A 20,026-nucleotide genomic window follows, 5' to 3' on the forward strand; every position below is an offset into this window, starting at 1 on the left:
AAAGTCTTTCAAAAAATATAGGGTTCTTCTTCCTTTTGGTAAAGTTGAGAACCACTGATCTAGCTCAAATCCTTCATTTTATAGGCTGAGGCCCAGAGAGGTCACACAGATAGTGGCAGGCTGAGGGCTAGGACCAGGATAACTAATCCCAGTCAACTGCTCTTTCTGCTACACAGCGTGTCTCTCTTGCCTTCCCTACTCCCTTCCAAAGAGAAGCTCCTCTAGGTCTGCTAACCCAGCTCCTTCCACTCTCCTGTCGTACTTATACAGGAGTCTTGATACCCACATGTTCTATGGCATGGCCCAGTGAGCCCCAGCATCTACTGCCATTAGTATTGTGTCCACAGCTGTCAGGGGAGTGCATCCAGGAATAAAAGGAGGCAACCCAGAGGCCCCAGGGGTATACATAAACCAGGTTTATGTTTAGTTATCAGTAATAGTAACCCTGACAGATAATGGCTTAACTAAGAAAGTTGTTTTCTTCCTTCCTTCTTTCCTTCCTTCCTTCCTTCCTCAATGAAACAAAAAGTGTGGAGATAGATAGTACCAAGTGCAGCTGCTCAAGGAGATCATTAATGTACCAGGCTCTGTCTTCCTGTTCCATCATCCTTAGTGTGTGAACTTTCTCCTCATGGTTGCAATATAGCTGCTGGATATCCAGGCATCAAAGCCAATGCCCAGTCAAGAAAAAGAGAGGAAATAAAAAGGTGGGAAGGAAAAGCCCACTGCTAGAGATGCTTTGCCATTTTATTCAGGAAGGGAAAGCCCCCTCTAGGATTTCAGCTACTCCCATTGACTAGAACTCTGCAAGGGACATCAGCAATTTTAGTTTTGCTCTTTCCAGCCTCTATAACAGAGTAAGGTAATATAGAAAGGTATTGAAATGGGGTAGAGCAAGCTGACATAGACATATACAATCTTCCTTGCATCCTTTCCCATTCTCTCTTCTGGCCTTCCTGTTACAATGGACGGCAGCTTGTGAGGCCAGTCTTTCCATTGGCACTACGGATCCCATGCTCTACCGCCTTCACACCTCTGTTTTCTATATCTTCCATCTTTTCTGCTTTCCTGGATCTTATTCATTTTTTATACATGCTCAAATCATTCCCATGATTTGTTGTTGACAAAAGTCAAACAACTCCAGGAGTGGTGATTTAGGGGGCTTGATAGAAAAATGTTGGGATGTTGACTTGTGTTGGTCAGTTCCTGCTGACCTTCAGTGAGTTGTTGCAAGAGAGAGACAATCATCGCTCATGCTTGTCTACATGACAACAAGAAGGAGATAATTTACAGCTTCGTTGAAAGGCCCTTTCTGCCCATAGCTAAAGGTCTAGGAGCTCTGAGAGTCAAAGGTTCATGTCCCTTGCAGACTGCAAATCTAAATTCCTTTCCCTTCTTGAGTGAGGACAGGACATTTAATCTTTTAGGCTTTGATTTTTCATGTTTAAAGTGGGGATAATAATATACCTGCTTCAAGGGATAGTCATGAGGATATAATGAAGTAATATACACAGAAATGGTTTGTTATCTTATAAAAGATAAAGTGGGAGCTGGAGGGAAGAGAAAAAAACCAACTTCCAGATCTGAGTATCAGTATTAGATGCTCTTGGACCATAATTTAGCCCCATCCTATGTTTTTCCTGCTGTGTGAGCCAAATTTGTTCTTTTTCTCTCCTTAACCTTGTTTGAGTTGTATTTCTTTCTGTGTAACCCAAGGCATCCTCTTAAATAAACCCCTTTACTCCCATGGCTTCCAATGATTCCCAAATCCATATCTATAGCCCAGACCTTACTTCTGTGCTCCAGAGTGATATATCCACCTACATACATGATATTAATACTTGGATATATGCAAACTCCTCAAACTCAAAATGTCTAAAAGTAGACTCTTCATCTTCCCCACATCTGTGTTTTTTCCTCATATTTTCTGATGACATTATAATCCATTGGCTGCCCAAACTGGCAGATAACCTGGAAATCAACCTTTTCCTCTTTCCCTCCTTTATTCTCCTCATCCCATCACCAAGTTCTGTAACTTCCACCTTTTAAATATCTCTATCTCCAATGTATCTTATCTGGGGCCCTCTTCTCTTGCCTCTGTGACCATTGCTGTTTATTTCCTACTCAACAGTCATTTCTCTTTTCACCTGGCTATGAGAACCCCAATTTTGCTCCAGGCAGCAATGTTTCTAGCTTCAGGCACTGAATTATAACGTACAATCCAGATTTTCAATTTTGCAGTCTTGCTTGCAGTTAGAGGGGCATTGTGATCCAATTCTGACAAATGAGATGTAAGGAGACATCTGTGATGAGCTTCTGGGAAAGTTTTGCTTTTCTGAGAAAAGGAACAGATGGTGGCTAGCACTGTTCCTTCCTCCTTTTCTCTGCCTTCAATAAGATTATTGTGTCTTGAGGTAAGACAATCATCTTGCAAACATGAGGGGACAAGCAAGAGAATAAAAAGCCAACACATGGACAGTGGTGGAGTGGAAGGATAGAACAAGCTTGGGTCTTTAATGATATTATTGAGCTGCCCAACCATACCTGGGGGATGCCTGATTTCCTGACTTCTTGTTGTTAAACCAAGGTTTAAACTATGTTGGGTATTCTCTTACTTGAAGCTGAAAGCATTTCTAACTAATAAAACCTCCTAATTAGTCTCTCAGGCTTTATTCTCTTTCTCTCCTTTAATGCATTCCAAAGTATTCCATGAATACTTTGAACTCACCAGCATTCAAAGTAATCTTTTACAAACGTAATTCTGATCTTTACATTTCCTAGTCTAAATGCTTTTGATGGTGTTGCATCAAAAACATTTAGTGTAACTTGTATGATTAATGTTACAGGTTTGGAATAAAAATAAGGACTTGCCTCTGTTTACTATTCACACTAACCACTTGAGCCTCAATCTGTACCCATTTTGGGCCTAAGGACCATAGTGGTCGCCTAGTCCAAGATAGTCAATCTGCATTCAAAGGCCAAAAGAAGGGGGGAACTTGAGAATATGCCAGGCCACCATCGGGTCCTTTCTTTTGGCCACCTTTGAGTGTTATATGGCGTCTTATTTGTAGGATGGTCACATTTGACTGATGCATTCCTATCTGATGCTGCGTGACATCTGTGTTGATCCATGGCCCTGTACCAGCCATGATGGTGAGTCTTTAAGGGAGGAGAATCCCATGCCTTCATGTGACACGGCTACAGTATACCAAGGTTGCAGCTCTGTTGGCTTACACTTGTATTCTTCCTAGACCACATCTCCCATACCAAGTGACTGGATGCAGAGGAGCTCCCAGCCCAAAGCTCTTTAATCTCATAGAGTTGAACTCAACTCATAGAGTTAAACTTCAGGCTCTGTCTTCTTAGTGTTCCCCCTAATTCTGCACACAGCCATATCAGGAGGAAGTGTGTGTGTTGGGGGAATCCCTTAATATGTCTGGAACCTTCCTACTTCCTTAGCCTCATTTCATGGCACTCTCCTCCGTGTCTCTTAGCATCAATGACACCAGACGTCTTGCTGTTTCTCATAAGCATGAAACTCTTTCTCACTTTTAGATTTGAACATGTTCCTTCCTCTGCCTGAACATATTTCCACTCTTTTTCACCTAGCTAATGCTTATTCTTCCTTTAGGTCTCAGCCTAAGTGTCACCTCCTTAGAGAGGTTCATCTCACTCAGCTTCCCTTTCCAGAACACTCCCATGTGTATTAAAGTTTCCATTAAAAGTAAAGTCTGGGGCTTCCCTGGTGGCACAGTGGTTGAGAGTCCGCCTGCTGATGCAGGGGACACGGGTTCGTGCCCCGGTCCGGGAAGATCCCACATGCCGCGGAGCGGCTGGGCCCGTGAGCCATGGCCACTGAGCCTGCACGTCTGGAGCCTGTGCTCTGCAACAGGAGAGGCCACAATAGTGAGAGGCCCGCGTACTGCCAAAAAAAAAAAAAAAAAAGTAAAGTCTGTCTGTCTTGTTTATTGCTTATCACAGTCCTAAAAATTAGTGAGTGAAGGTATGAATGGATGAATGAATGAATGATGGCTTGGTTTGGTCCCCAATGACAACTCCTCTTTTTTACGTGATGAACTTTTACTCATCTTGCACACCTTCTCCATACTTCCACTGCCAAACTGATTAAATTACCCTTCGTCTGTATTCCAGCAGCACATTTTACTTCCATATCACAGGCATAATCTCATTAAATCATGATTACCCTTGTACTTATCTGCCCCCCGCATCTATGATTTGAGCTCCTATGTTCCATGGCTTCGTTTCATTCATCTTTGTATCCCAAGAAGACTGGTTGGCATAAACAGACTCTCAGTGATGTTGACTTTATAAATTAATAAGTCCACGGTTAGAAGAGCCCATAGAACCCTTGAAGCGGGAAGTGGGGAGGGGGTGGGGGAGGAGGCAGAAGGTTAGATTTAGCTTACTGACCTGAGCATGGCAGAGATGACTTCGTCTTCTGCCTAACCTGTCTGGTGACATGGACAGAGAGTTCTGTGTTTCTGTGGCTAAGTGTGTATTTGCATATTTAAGTTCAACTAGAAAAATATAAACTACCCTTGAGAGGACCTTCAAGGTGGCAGAGGAGTGAGACGTGGAGACCACCTTCCTCCCCACAAATACATCAGAAGTACATCTACACATGGAACAACTCCTACAGAACACCTACTGAACGCTGGCAGAAGATCTCAAACTTCCCAAAAGGCAAGAAACTCCCCTGGTACTTGGGTAGGGCAAGAGAAAAAAGAAAAAACAGAGACAAAAGAATAGGGACCGGACCTGCACCAGTGGGAGGGAGCTGTGAAGGAGGAAAGGTTTCCACACACTAGGAAGCCCCTTCACTGGCAGACGGTGGGGGGGGGGGGGGGTGGAAAGGGGGAAGCTTTGGAGCCACGGAGAAGAGCGCAGCAACAGGGGTGCAGAGGGCAAAGTGGAGAGATTCCCGCACAGAGGATCAGTGCGGACCGGCACTCACCAGCCTGAGAGGCTTGTCTGCTCACCTGCCGGGGCGGGTGGGGGCTGGGAGCTGAGGCTTGGGCTTCAGAGGTCAGATCCCAGAGAGGACTGGGGTTGGCTGCGTGAACACAGCCTGAAGGGGGCTAGTGCGCCACAGCTAGCCGGAAGGGAGTCCGGGGAAAAGTCTGGACCTGCCTAAGAGGCAAGAAACCATTGTTTCGGGATTTGCAAGGAGAGGGGATTCAGAGCACCACCTAAACAAGCTCCAGAGACAGGCGCGAGCCGTGACTATCAGCAGAGACACCAGAGACAGGAATGAGATGCTAAAGCTGCTGCTGCAGCCACCAAGAAGCCTGTGTGCAAGCACAGGTCACTATCCACACCTCCCCTCCAGGGAGCCTGTGCAGCCCGCCACTGCCAGGGTCCCGTGATCCAGGGACAACTTCTCCAGGAGAACACACAGCGCGCCACAGGCTGTTGCAACATCATGCCGGCCTCTGCCGCTGCAGGCTCGCCCCGCATCCATATCCCTCCCTCCCCTCCCCCCCCCCCCCCCCCCCCCCCCCGCCACGGCCTGAGTGAGCCAGAGCTCCCTAATCAGCTGCTACTTTAACCCCATCCTGTCTGAGCGAAGAACAGACGCCCTCAGGCGACCTACACGCAGAGGCGGGGCCAAATCCAAAGCTGAACCCCAGGAGCTGTGCGAACAGAGAAGAGAAAGGGAAATCTCTCCCAGCAGCCTCAGGAACAGCGGATTAGATCTCCACAATCAACTTGATGTACCCTGCATCTGTGGAATACCTGAATAGACAACAAATGTTTCCAAAATTGAGGCATTGGATTTTGGGAGCAACTGTAGACTTGGGGTTTGCTTTCTGCATCTAATTTGTTTCTGGTTTTATGTTTATCTTAGTTTAGTATTTAGAGTTTATTATCATTGGTAGATTTGTTTATTGATCTGGTTGCTCTCTTCCTTTTTTTTTAATATGTAGATATATATATCTTTTTCCTTTTTCTCTTTTTGTGAATGTGTATGCTTCTTTGTGTGATTTTGCCTGTATAGCTTTGCTTTTAACATTTGTCCTAGAGTTCTATCCTTTTTTTTTTTTTAGTATAGTTTTTAGCGCTTGTTATCATTGGTGGATTTGTTTTTTGTTTGGTTGCTCTCTTCTTTCTTCCTTTCTTTTTTTTACTTTTTTATTTTTAATAAATTTTTAATTTTAATAACTTTATTTTTTTTTCATTCTTTCTTATTTTCTCCCTTTTCTTCTGAGCTGTGTGGCTGACAGGGTCTTGGTGCTCTGGCCAGGTGTCAGGCCTGTGCCTCTGAGGTGGGAGAGCCGAGTTCAGGACATTGATCCACTAGAGACCTCCCAGCTCCTTGTAATATCAAATGGCGAAAGCTCTTCCAGAGGTCTCAATATCAGTACTAAGACCCAGCTCCACTCACAACCAGCAAGCTACAGTGCTGGACACCCTACGCCAAACAACTAGCAAGACAGGAACACAACCCCACCCATTAGCAGAGAGGCTGCCTAAAATCATAATAAGGTCACAGACACCCCAAAACACACCGCTGGACATGGTCCTGCCCACCAGAAAGACAAGATCCAGCCTCATCCACCAGAACACAGGCACCATTCCCCTCCACCAGGAAGCCTACACAACCCACTGAAACAACCTTAGCCACTGGGGGCAGACATCAAAAACAATGGGAACTACGAACCTGCAGCCTGTGAAAAGGGGACCCCAAACACAATAAGTTAAGCAAAATGAGAAGACAGAGAAACACAGAGCAGATGAAGGAGCAACATAAAAACTCACCAGACCAAACAAATGAAGAGGAAATAGGCAGTCTACCTGAAAAACAACTCAGAGTAATGTTAGTAAAGATGATCCAAAATCTTGGAAATAGAATGGAGAAAATACGTTTAACAAAGACCTAGAAGAACTAAAGTGCAAACAAACTATGATGAACAACACAATAAATGAAATTTAAAATTCTCTAGAAGGAAACAGTCACAGAATAACTGAGGCAGAAGAACAGATAAGTGACCTGGAAGATAAAATAGTGGAAATAACTACTGCAGAGCAGAATAAAGAAAAAAGAATGAAAAGAATTGAGGACAGTCTCAGAGACCTCTGGGACGACCTTAAACGCACCAACATTCGAATTATAGGGGTCCCAGAAGAAGAAGAGAAAAAGAAAGGGACTGAGAAAATATTTGAAGAGATTATAGTTGAAAACGTCCCTAATATGGGAAAGGAAGTAATAAACCCAGCAAGTGCAGAGAGTCCCATACAGGATAAATCCAAGGAGAAACATGCCAAGACACATATTAATCAAATTATTAAAAATTAAATACAAAGAAAAAATATTAAGAGCAGCACGGGAAAAACAACAAATAACATACAAGGGAATCCCCATAAAGTTAAAAGCTGATCTTTCAGCAGAAACTCTGCAAGCCAGAAGGGAGTGGCAAGACATATTTAAAGTGATGAAAGGGAAAAACCTACAACCAAGATTACTCTACCCAGCAAGGATCTCATTCAGATTCGACGGAGAAATTAAAACCTTTATGGACAAGCAAAACCTAAGAGAATTCAGCACCACCAAACCAGCTTTACAACAAATGCTAAAGGAATTTCTCTAGGCATGAAACACAAGAGAAGGAAAAGACCTACAATAACAAACCCAAAATAATTAAGAAAATGGTAATAGAAACATACATATCAATAACTATCTTAAACGTAAAGGATTAAATGCTCCCACCAAAAGACATAGACTGGCTGAATGGATACAAAATTAAGACCTGTATATATGTTGTCTACAAGAGACCCACTTCAGACCTAGGGACACATACAGACTGAAAGTGAGGGGATGGAAAAAGGTATTCCATGCAAATTGAAATCAAAAGAAAGCTGGAGTAGCAATTCTCATATCAGACAAAATAGACTTTAAAATAAAGACTATTACAAGAGACAAAGAAGGACACTACATAATAATCAAGGGATTGATCCAAGAAGAAGATATAACAATTGTAAATATTTATGCACCCAACATAGGAGCACCTCAATACATAAGGCAAATGCTAACAGCTATAAAAGGAGAAATCGACAGTAACACAATCATAGTCAGGGACTTTAACACCCCACTTTCACCAATGGACAGATCATCCAAAATGAAAATAAATAAGGAAACACAAGCTTTAAATGACACATTAAACAAGATGGACTTAATTGATATTTATAGGACATTCCATCCAAAAGCAACAGAATACACTTTCTTCTCAAGTGCTCATGGAACATTCTCCAGAATAGATCATATCTTGGGTCACAAATCAAGCCTTGGTAAATTTAAGAAAATTGAAATCGTATCAAGTATCTTCTCTGACAACAATACTATGAGACTACATATCAGTTACAGGAAAAGAAATCTGTAAAAACTACAAACACATGGAGGCTAAACAATACACTACTAAATAACCAAGAGATCACTGAAGAAATCAAAGAGGACCAGAAAATACCTAGAAACAAATGACAATGAAAACATGATGACCCAAAACCTATGGGATGCAGCAAAAGCAGTTCTAAGAGGGAAGTTTATAGCAGTACAATCCTACCTCAAGAAACAAGAAAAATCTCAAATAAACAACCTAACCTTACACCTAAAGCAGTTAGAGAAAGAAGAACAAAAAAACCCCAAAATTAGCAGAAGGAAAGAAATCATAAAGATCAGATCAGAAATAAATGAAAAAGAAATGAAGGAAACAATAACAAAGATCAATAAAACTAAAAGCTGGTTGTTTGAGAACATAAACAAAATTGAGAAACCATTGACCAGACTCATCAAGAAAAAAATAGAGAAGACTCAAATCAATAGAATTAGAAATGACAAAGGAGAAGTAACAACTGACACTGCAGAAATACAAAGGATCATGAGAGATTACTACAAGCAACTCTATGCCAATAAAATGGACAACCTGGAAGAAATGGACAAATTCTTAGAAAAGCACAACCTTCCGAGACTGAACCAAGAAGGAAGAGAAAATACAAACAAACCAATCACAAGCACTGAAATTGAGCCTGTGATTAAAAATCTTCTACCAAACAAAAGCCCAGGAACAGGTGGCTTCACAGGCGAATTCTATCAAACATTTAGAGAAGAGCTAACACCTATCCTTCTCAAACTCTTCCAAAATATAGCAGAGGGAGGAACACTCCCAAACTCATTCTATGAGGCCACCATCACCCTGATACCAAAACCAGACAAGGATGTCACAAAGAAAGAAAACTGCAGGCCAATATCACTGATGAACTAGATGCAAAAGTTCTCAACAAAATACTAGCAAACAGAATCCAACAGCACGTTAAAAGGATCATACACCATGATCAAGTGGGGTTTATCCCAGGAATGCAAGGATTCTTTAATATACTCAAATCAATCAATGTGATAAACCATATTAACAAATTGAAGGAGAAAAACCATACGATCATCTCAATAGATGCAGAAAAAGCTTTCGACAAAATTCAACACCCATTTATGATAAAAACCCTCCAGAAAGTAGGCATAGAGGGAACTTACCTCAATATAATAAAGACCATATATATAACAAACCCACAGCCAACATCGTTCTCAATGGTGAAAAACTGAAAGCATTTCCTCTAAGATCAGGAAGAAGACAAGATTGCCCATTCTCACCACTATTATTCAACATAGTTTTGGAAGTTTTAGCCACAGCAATCAGAGAAGAAGAAGAAATAAAAGGAATCCAAACTGGAAAGGAAGAAGTAAAGCTGTCACTGTTTGCAGATGACATGATACTATACATAGAGAATCCTAAAGATGCTACCAGAAAACTACTGGAGCTAATCAATGAATTTGGTAAAGAAGTAGGATACGAAATTAATGCACAGAAATCTCTTGCATTCCTATACACTAATGATGAAAAATCTGAAAGAGAAATCACGGAAATACTGCCATTTACCACTGCAACAAAAACAATAAAATACCTAAGAATAAACCTACCTAAGGAGACTAAAGACCTGTATGCAGAAAACTATAAGACACTGATGAAAGAAATTAAAGATGATACAAGCAGATAGAGAGATAGACCATGTTCTTGGATTGGAAGAATCAACATTGTGAAAATGACTATACTAGCCAAAGCAATCTACAGATTCAATGCAATCCCTATCAAACTACCAATGGCATTTTTCAGAGAACTAGAACAAAAAATTCCACAATTTGTATGGAAACACAAAAGACCCTGAATCGCCAAAGCAACCTTGAGAAAGAAAAACAGAGTTGGAGGAATCAGGCTCCTGGACTTCAGACTATACTACAAAGCTACAGTAATCAAGACAGTATGGTACTGGCACAAAAAGAGAAATATAGATCAATGGAACAGGATAGAAAGCCCAGAGATAAACCCATGCACATATGGTCACCTTATTTTTGATAAAGGAGGCAAGAAAATACAATGGAGAAAAGACAGCCTCTTCAATAAGTGGTGCTGGGAAAACTGGACAGCTACATGTAAAAGAATGAAATTAGAACACTCCCTAACACCATACACAAAAATAAATTCAGAATGGATTAAAGACCTCAATGTAAGGCCAGACAGTATAAAACTCTTAGAGGAAAACATAGGCAGAACACTCTATGACATAAATCATGGCAAGATCCTTTTTGACCCACCTACTAGAGTAATGGAAATAAAAACAAAAATAAACAAATGAGACATAATGAAACTTAAAAGCTTTTGCATAGCAAAGGAAACCATAAACAAGACGAAAAGACAACCCTCAGAATGGGAGAAAGTATTTGCAAATGAAGCAACTGCCAAAGGGTTTATCTCCAAAATTTACAAGCAGCTCATGCAGCTCAATATCAAAAAAACAAAGAACACAATCCAAAAATGGGCAGAAGACCTAAATAGACATTTCTCCAAAGAAGATATACAGATTGCCAACAAATTCATGAAAGGATGCTCAACATCACTAATCATTAGAGAAATGCAAGTCAAAACTACAATAAGGTATCACCTCACACCAGTCAGAATGGCCATCATCAAAAAATCTACAAACAATAAATGCTGGAGAGGGTGTGGAGAAAAGTGAACCCTCCTGCACTGTTGGTGAGAATGTAAATTGATACAGCCACTATGGAGAACAGTATGGAAGTTCCTTAAAAAACTACAAATAGAACTACCATATGACCCAGCAATCCCACTCCTGGGCATATACCCTGAGAAAACCATAATTCAAAAAGAATAATGTACCACACGTTTATTGCAGCTCTCTTTGCAATAGCCAGGACATGGAAGGAACCTAAGTGTCCATTGACAGATGAAAGGGTAAAGAAGATGTGGCACATATATACAATGGAATATTACTCAGCCATAAAAGAAATGAAATTTAGTTATTTGTAGTGAGGTGGATGGACCTAGAGACTGTCATACAGTCTGAAGTAAGTCAGAAAGAGAAAACCAAATACCATATGCTAACACACATATATGGAATCTAAAAAATAAAAAAAAAATGGTTCTTAAGAACCTAGGGGAAGGACAGGAATAAAGTTGCAGATGTAGAGAATGGACTTGAGGACACGGGGAGGGGGAAGGGTAAGCTGGGACGAAGTGAGAGAGTGGCATGGACATATATGCGCTACCAAATGTAAAATAGATAGCTAGTGGGAAGCAGTCACATAGCACAGGGAGATCAGCTTGGTGCTTTGTGACCACCTAAAGGGGTGGCATAGGGAGGGTGGGAGGGAGACGCAAGAGGGAGGAGATATGGGGATATATGTATATGTGTAGCTGATTCACTTTGTTATAAAGCAGAAACTAACACACCACTGTAAAGCAATTATACTCCAATAAAGATGTTTTATATATATATATATATATATATATATATATGTATATATATATTACCCCTCTAGAGGAAGATGGGAGAGGCAGATGGCCTTAATCAGCAAGCCACGGGGGCTATTTTCAGAGTTTCCAGTGAGTTTTTGGCTATCTTAAGGGGGTTCAGGAGCCAAGGTTGGGGACAGAGGTTGGAGACAGCTGAGTTGCTCCATGCAAGAAAATGAGAGGAATTTGAATTTTGCCCCTGAGAATAAAACAACAGAGAAGAAGGGAAAGAAGATTTGCTGAATAAGGTGGAGAGTGTCTGGATCTGGAGTTGTGAGAATGACCAATAGGTTTTTAAAAATAAGAACAGAAATGTCTATTATTTGAGTTTTTTGCATTGTTATAATGTACATTTCTTCAAATCTTCCTAAGCTTGCCACATCATGGAAGCCTTGAGAGTGTTTCTGCCATGTTCTCCGTCTGCATGGAGGTGATGTGGAACAGAGATTGTCGTGAGGAATGGCCGGGGGACCCTGGCCTGTATGATTCATCAAAAGCAGGCATGCCCTCTGGAAGTATGCAGAAAACTTGAGATGGACGTTAGGCTTTGCAACATCCAACGGGTGATGATGGTTCAAGGCACGCTGGTCTTGATCTGTAGGGTCAGTGAGACTCCCTCTGGTCTTGGTGAACGTGGCTGCCTGTGCTTCAGAGGCAGCATGCGTGTAAGTAAGACGCATGAGCTTTCATTGTACATACAGCTGATGGCTGCGTTTGCACCTATACTTGCAGGCGTATGTGTTTACGGACTTCTTTGGGGTTTATGTGTGGATATGGTTGCCGGGTTTGTCTCTGTTGGAAATGCTGCTAAATGTTCATGTGATCATACTTTTCTTCCTCATCGAATCTTCACACGAGGAAACTGAGCCCCCTCCCACTCTGTAAGGTGCAGAGGCCTTCCCAGGATCAAACTGGCTCTCCTTGTCTGAGCCCAGCTAAGTAACGTACACTCCCTGCCCCCATCTTCCCTTCTAGGGCCTCATCCCATTTTCCGGACTTCTTCCTCCAGCCCCAAGCACAGCAAAAGCCCTCAACCAAGCAAGAGTAGGAAAACAAAAACATCAGGTCACCAGATGTGTTCCATTCCATCCTCTCTCTCCCCACCCCTGCTTACCACAGGCCAATAAATTCTGAGTATATATACAGCAAGCACCTGGCTTCCCCCCAAACCCAGCTGTGCCCCTGCCTGGTGACAGACCCAACGGAGGTGGAGACTGAGCGTGTAATCCCAAGCCCACCACGCAGCCCACCCATGTCTCTAGCACCAGGGTCCAGTTCATTTGCTCTGTCTAGTCAGCCCAAGCAGACCCTAGAATGAGTTTTCCCATCTGAACAACAGGTGATATATTTGTGCCATCTGTACTGTCAAGCCTTCTTCTCCCTGTGCCTGTCTGGGGCAGGAGGAGACTGAGATCTCCTGGGCAACATACCTATCTGGATATGGGAGGGGCGAGAGGCCAGCAGCTCTGCCTCAGCTCATGTACAGGTTCCCTCTAGCTGGCCCCCACCTGGAGCCCAGGATGAGTGTCTGGGTCTCTGCAATGAACCCGGCATCTGAGATTCTCATTGGAGACTGTTTACTTGTCGATTTGCATTGCAGATTAACAGCCTACAGCAGCCCTCTTCCTGCCAGGGACTTTCAGGAACAATTTCTCCAAAGCCAGCGTGGCCCAGCCTGGGCATGAGCCCTCCCTCCCTCCCCACATCAGCCACGTGGACCGGACTCACGCAGGCTCTCTAAACCCCGGCCAAGAGCAGTCAGAGGACTGCCTGGATAAAGTTGGATGGGCTACTTCGGGAGCAGAGAGCAGTCCAGAGCCCCTTTGGAATCCTGTGCGTCTCCATATCCTCCTTCCACTATTGCTCCCCAAGTAGCCTACCACCCAACCAGCTGAGGCAGTGTGTCATCTCACTGTTCCGGAGAGCGTTCACCCCTCACCACCTGGTTCATTCCTTCCTCCGATACCGTGCAATACGATCAGGGCCCACTGGGGGAGGGCCTCTGGGCTTTTCATGGGAATATTATACTAATAACTCACACCTAAAGCAAGGCACTCATGTACAATATATTACCACGTTTTATCCCCATGATCACCCAAAGAAGAAGAAATTGAGAATAAAAAGACCAACGGAAGGCAAACACAGAGAGTTTTTTGGGCAGTGAAACTATTTCTGTAATGACAGTGTACTGTTGGCTACATGTCATTACACACTTGTCAAAACCCATAGAATGTACAACACCGAGAGTGAACCTGAAGGTAAACTATGGACTTTGGGTGATAATGATGTGTCAGTGTAGTTTCCTCGACTATAACAGACGCCCCGCTCTGGTGTAGGATGTTGATAGTAGGGGAGGCTGTGCGTGGTGGGGGAGGCAGCTGTACATGGGGAACTCTTTGTACTTTCTGCTGAATTTTGCTGTGAACCCAAAATGGCCCTAGAAAAAGAAAATCTGTTATAAATAAATAAAAGATTAGATGACTTGTTATGATCACAGAAAGTGGTAGACCTGGGATTTGAATGGGGGGCAGCCTGCTCACACAGTCCATGTTCTTTACCACTGAGATGTCTCTGCCTAGGATAGGATAGGAGAGATGAATGAGCCAGGCGGCATGGATACACACTAGAGGTTCTCTGAGTCCTGTCTCCTTGATCCCAGTTTTCCCTGTTTTAGATGTACTGCCTAAGACTCTGAATGTACTTGGAGACTTAGCAGTTAACTCTCTTTGCCAATTGTCACTCCTCCCCCCAGCCTGTCATCTGGGTGCCCCACCCTCCACAGGCCCTAGACCGTAAAAGCCTTGAGCCTTGACTTTTTTACTCTGTATTTTTAGCTTATAGCACAGTGTTTGACATACAGCAGCTGCTAAAGCAATGCCCACTGAGAGAATGCATGAATGAATGAATTCATGAACAAAGAAGGAGAGGGACAGAAGAAAACAGGAAAGAAGAGAGAAAGAGAAGAAGACAAAAAAAGGGAAAGAGATGAAGGGATGGTGGGTGGAGAATCGGGTGGGAGGAGAAAAGGCTCGGCCCCCTGGCTTGACCTCATCCCCTCGGTCATCCTTGGGGGCTGGAGAGCCCTCTCCATTGCTTCCTCTTGCCTTCCCTCCCAACAGGAGAAGGGCTTTGGCTGAGCCCTGCCCATCCCCCAGGTATTCCTCAGAAAATCTTTAACCCTTAGAAGAACTGCCCCATCCCTTTTCCACAAAATGAATGTGTTATTTGGGTAAAAGAGAAAAATTGAAGTGGAAAAAATCTGTTACTTGGAAATTCAGCTGACTGCCCTCATTTGGAATAAATGCTCCTTCAGTCCCTGGCTGTGCTGTAGGCAGGCAGGCAGAGCCAACGCAGTTAACACCGGAAGCCGGGATACTGGGAGGAGACCTGGGGACTTTTCAGAGGAGCTGCCAGAGTGGTATGAACTTGGAGTCCAGGAAGACAGTGATGGGGCTCATCTCTGGGGGCTGAATCCCAATGTCCTCCCTCATCTCCATCATGACAGTGGTCAGTCAGATGGATCAACAGAGCACCATCCTGGGGGTAGGAAAAGGACCAGAAGAGGGAAGCCAGGGACTGCATCTGCCTTATATCCTTAGCACCTCCCTCAGTGTCTGACACATGGAAGGTGCCCAAAACACACCAGCTAGAAAAAAAAGAGTAACCCTTGTTCTGAGGGGTTGATGGGAGACCCAGGCCCTACCCTTACCCTCAGGTTGCTCACAGCCTAATGGTGGAGACAAAACAGCTATAAAGAAAACAGACATGAGATCCAAAAGTTGAATACCTAGTCAAATAAAAATAATATAAAACAGGGGCTTACTTTCAGAGTAGCACCATGGACTGGCTGGCTTGGAGGCAGGCGAGGTTAACTGAGAGAGTCTTCTCAGAGTCTATCTTAAGTAGGCCTTTGAAGGAGTAAATGAAAATTATTGGGCTGAATCCAATAGGATGGGTATGAACGCGGAGAGGGAAAATTTGGACTAAAACAGAGTGCAAGGAGAGCCAGAGGCTGAGCGGGAAGGCTGCGGCCAGGTCTCCATGGCAGCAGAGAGGGGCTCACTGGCCCTGACAGGTGTCTACAGATGTGGTATGTGTAAGCAGGGCTGAAGTTTACATGGGTTCACTCATCACCTGGGTAGCTGGGGAAATATAAAAGGATGTGTTTCAGGCCCCAATGTAATCTCCCAGATTCTTTGTTTTCAGCCATGGCTGTGCTTATAGGGGTGATGGGTAGAGGCCTAGACTTGTAAAAGCCCAGAGACCAAATCAATTTCCACAAGAAAGGGCACAGAGACCAGTGAAGGAAAACATGGAAACATAGGGCAGGAGGTCAGAGGTGTGAGTGAAGAGAGACCTGTTTTACTTTGTTTAGCAAGAGAGGGAGATTAGAGCAGTACTGAGAGGAGGTAGATAATAGCATAAAGAGGCTTGTAGAAAAGGTTGGCTAGGTGTGCCGTGTGATCTACTGCACATGTGCATGGAGGTTTCAGTGAAGACCCATATAGATGTCAAGGTTTCTGGATCTGGACTAACAGTTCCTTCAAACGTGACCTGGTGAAGTAGACTTTAGAGATAAAGGGAAACAAAGAGGCTCAATTTTACTCATTATGCCTTCCTGGCAGACAATGTTTCTTACCAATTATCCATTCTTTCCTTACTAATAAATCACAATTTGTTGCTCAGACACAACATATTTCCCAGCCTCCCTTGGACCTAGGAGCTCTGACATAGCTCTGACCAATGAGGCATCTGCAGAAGCTACTGGAGCTTTTGTGAGAAAGGTTGGATTTCCTGATATAGGCCCACCCCTTCCTTTTTTATCATTGTCTTTTTTCTTCTTCCTGCCTGGAACATGTGGTCAGGAGGCAATCATGAGGATGAAAGTCATAAGCAAAGGATGATGGAGCAGAGAGGCTGAAGGAGCCTGCCTCAGGCAACCTGATTTCCTGCTACGTCAAATCGAAAAGCAGCCTCACTGACATGGGTGTGTTACCAGCCACTAAACACAGTCCTACCTGACCCAGTGGCCCTCACCAAGGCTTGGGAAATGAAGAATAGCCCCCAAATCACAACAGCAAAAAGAAGTCATAGTGTTGGGGCATCTCCCTGTGACTGGTGACTGGAAGGGCAGGACCTCATGCAGCAGAGGGGGGCACCCCCAGCGGAGTTGTGAGAGGCGGGACCTGAGAGGCTCAGCAGGTGTTCTGTGTTGGGACTGAAGGCAGAAAGAGGAAGATTTGCAAAGCGCAGCTACTCACCTCCTCTTGCCTCACGTGGGGACTCCCTCACCCCTCACCCCCAGGCGGTAACCTACTCCTGTTCTCATTTTTCTCTGGGGTTGGAAAGGAAGGCAGCAGGAGCCAGACCTCCTGGTGGCTCTTGACCGACCTCATTGTGCCCCACTAAAGTGCTAGCTCCCTGCCCATCCCTCCAGACACTGGACAGATGCCCAATGATTCCAGCCATTTGCCAAATTCAATTTTTTCTAGGAAACTTCAGAGATACATACTTGGTCAAGAGACTTGAGTTCTACTCAAGTTATTCAGTATGTTCAGTAACTGGTCATGGACCTTAGCTGGACAAGTCACGTCTACTCTAGACCAGTTTTTCCTTACCTGGAAGAGGAAGGGGTTGCTCTATCTGCAGTTCCCAGAGGCCAGTTTATGAAGACTTCCTGGTGTGTGGAAATATAATAATAATGACTGTTATTTACCAGGTGTTTCCTTTGTGCCATGATGAAAAGCATGTGTGCATTTGGATGCGTGCACGTCCACACACGTATTCTAATATATTTGTGTAACGTTGGTGAGCTTGACACTGACCTTCTGGGAGAGAACTGGGATATAACCTTTATGTTAAGAGTAAGAATAAGTCTTTCATATTTTTATGTTAAAGTGCCTTTTTTTGAAATGATGACAGAAGATGAATATTTTATTTGTTCAATAAGCAAAATAAAAATTGACAACCTGTTATTGTTTAAACTATTTCCCTCCCAAGTCCTAACAGACCATGAAATTAAAAGTCGGGCAGAAAAAAAAAAAGTCGGGCAGACCCTGGGCTACAGGGACTTCAAAGTCCTTTCTGGTTTGAACAGTTTGAGAGCTTCAACCTTCAGATAAGGTGATTTAGGCCACATGTTCCAGGAGACATCGTCCCTGATACTGAGCCACTCCACCCTGATGCCCTGGTGAGCTTAGCAGAAGGAAGCAGTCAACAGAGGGGCCTGTTGGTACCACGCCTGCTTGAAACTCTGCAAATATTTTGATCCATAAAGAAATTTCCCTTTCATGTCCTGTCCTGGCCCCAGCTTAACTCCAGCCCTCTCTGCACTTGTCTACTTTTTGGGATAAGCACTATAGAAAAAGTCTTAAATTACTCATTAACTGCGTAGAGATATTTCATTTGAGATCAGGTCCCAAACATAACCTCCCCCGACCCAGTCTTGAATTCCAGGTGTCAAAGACGACCAACCTCTAATCAGAGTACTAAGAGAGAGGAAGCAAAAGGAAAAATTATGGATTATCTTGAGGATATCTGTTCAAAGCAATTGTTCTCCACTTACATGGATTCTGCTGATGCCTGGAGCTGATCAGAAACAGAACAAGCAGTACTGTGGGCAGTCCACTGGTGCTTTCTTTAACACAAAGCTGGTGAACACTTATTTTGAAGCTAATATAGAACAAGTAATTTGGGAAAAAAGGAATTTGTGTATCCCAATGTTGTTATCTACTTATTTATTTTTTCCTTACTAAAAGTCTCAGAGACCCTTATGAAGGAGGACATTGCTAACGTCCCAACAGCAGCCAGGGACATTCTTAGGAAAGGCATTGGAAGCCACAGTGCTGCTTCTGCTGTGAGGCCCACATGCCTAAAACCCAGCAAAGAATTAGCCTTTGTGGACTGGGCTAAGACCAGACAGACTTAGGGTTAGGAGTTGAGGAAACGGGGGTGCTTTTTCCTTTCTGTCTCACAAGCATAGAAACAAAAGAGTCACGAAGGCTACCAATCTGGCAGAAATCTAAGGAATTAGAGGAAAATGAACAAAAATAAACAAAAAGACATCATTTTTCCAGTTTTTCAAACCAGATGTGACCCTGGAATAGGGTATAATGAGGAAGAAAAACAGTTGTTGAATATATTATGTGGTGACTCCAATGCTATCAATCTTTCATCATCAAAAGGGGCTTTGACAAATTCACCATTCACAGTAAGATTTAAAATAGAGAAAAAGAGGAGGGAGGAGCTGGGTTACAGCACTAATCTGATTAATTTGCTTCAAAAACTCAGGCTTGTGGCCTGAACTGGTAATGGAATCTAGCCATTAAAAATGATTTGCTCTGGTGATGGAATTTGGAGACACGAAGTTGACAAAGTGGATTCATCTATTTAGAAAAATATTTGCAACTACGGTGGTCCATTAAAACACCAAGAAAAAGAACAAAATAAAAAGATTTTTACTGGAAAGATTCCATATTAAACCCACAATCCTGTAGTTTCAAAGTAGCAGCAAACAACTTGCAAATTAAAATTGGAAATTTGTGTTTCCTGAACTTTTTGTGGGATGGAGGGCTGGGGAGGGACTGTCTGCTTTTTATGGGTGGGAAGTGATTTCTCATCCTGGCTAGAGGCCCATGGTTTACATAATCAATTACTCCCTCAACTGTGTCCTTAGCCTTTCCCACTATGGGCTCTTTCCCTTCAGCCTACAAACAGACCACAGGAAGTGTTGTTGTCTGCTCTACATGCTCAGACAATCCCATCTAGACATAATTTTCCGTTGACCTGGGTCCCCTTCCATCTATGGCCCTGGTACTCATCTTTTATTCCCAGCCACGTTGCTTGAGAGAGAAGTCCACATGCCACCCTGTTAGGATTACTACACAAAGTACAGAATGCCCAGTTAAATGTGAATTCCAGATAAATCACGAATAATTGGTTTATTCTACTAATACTAAAAATATTTTTCATTGTTTATCTTAAATTCAAATTTCAGATAAATTCAAATTTAACTGGGTATCCTCTATTTTTATTTGCTAAATCTGGCACCCCACTGACCCTTCCTCACTTTCCATTTGCTGCTCAGCCCATTGATCCTGCTCTCCCCAATTTCCCCAGAGATCTCCTAACGATCAAATCTAAAGGAGGTG

General features: G+C 43.2%; 1 long non-coding RNA gene across 2 annotated transcripts in view; it reads right to left on the reverse strand.

The window, feature by feature from the left end:
- The window catches only part of LOC137219972 (uncharacterized), a 38,758-nt gene extending 21,198 nt beyond the window's left edge, over nt 1-17,560 (reverse strand). For both annotated transcript variants that reach the window (XR_010941338.1, XR_010941337.1), the window contains exons 1-2: nt 17,495-17,560; nt 15,700-15,784 (exon numbers count right to left, since the gene is read on the reverse strand). This is a non-coding gene — a long non-coding RNA (uncharacterized lncRNA). The remainder of the gene's footprint in view (nt 1-15,699; nt 15,785-17,494) is intronic.
- Between the last annotated feature and the right edge of the window lie 2,466 nt (nt 17,561-20,026).

This window comes from Pseudorca crassidens, chromosome 2 (genome assembly GCF_039906515.1).
Source record: "Pseudorca crassidens isolate mPseCra1 chromosome 2, mPseCra1.hap1, whole genome shotgun sequence".
Lineage (NCBI taxonomy): Eukaryota > Metazoa > Chordata > Mammalia > Artiodactyla > Delphinidae > Pseudorca > Pseudorca crassidens.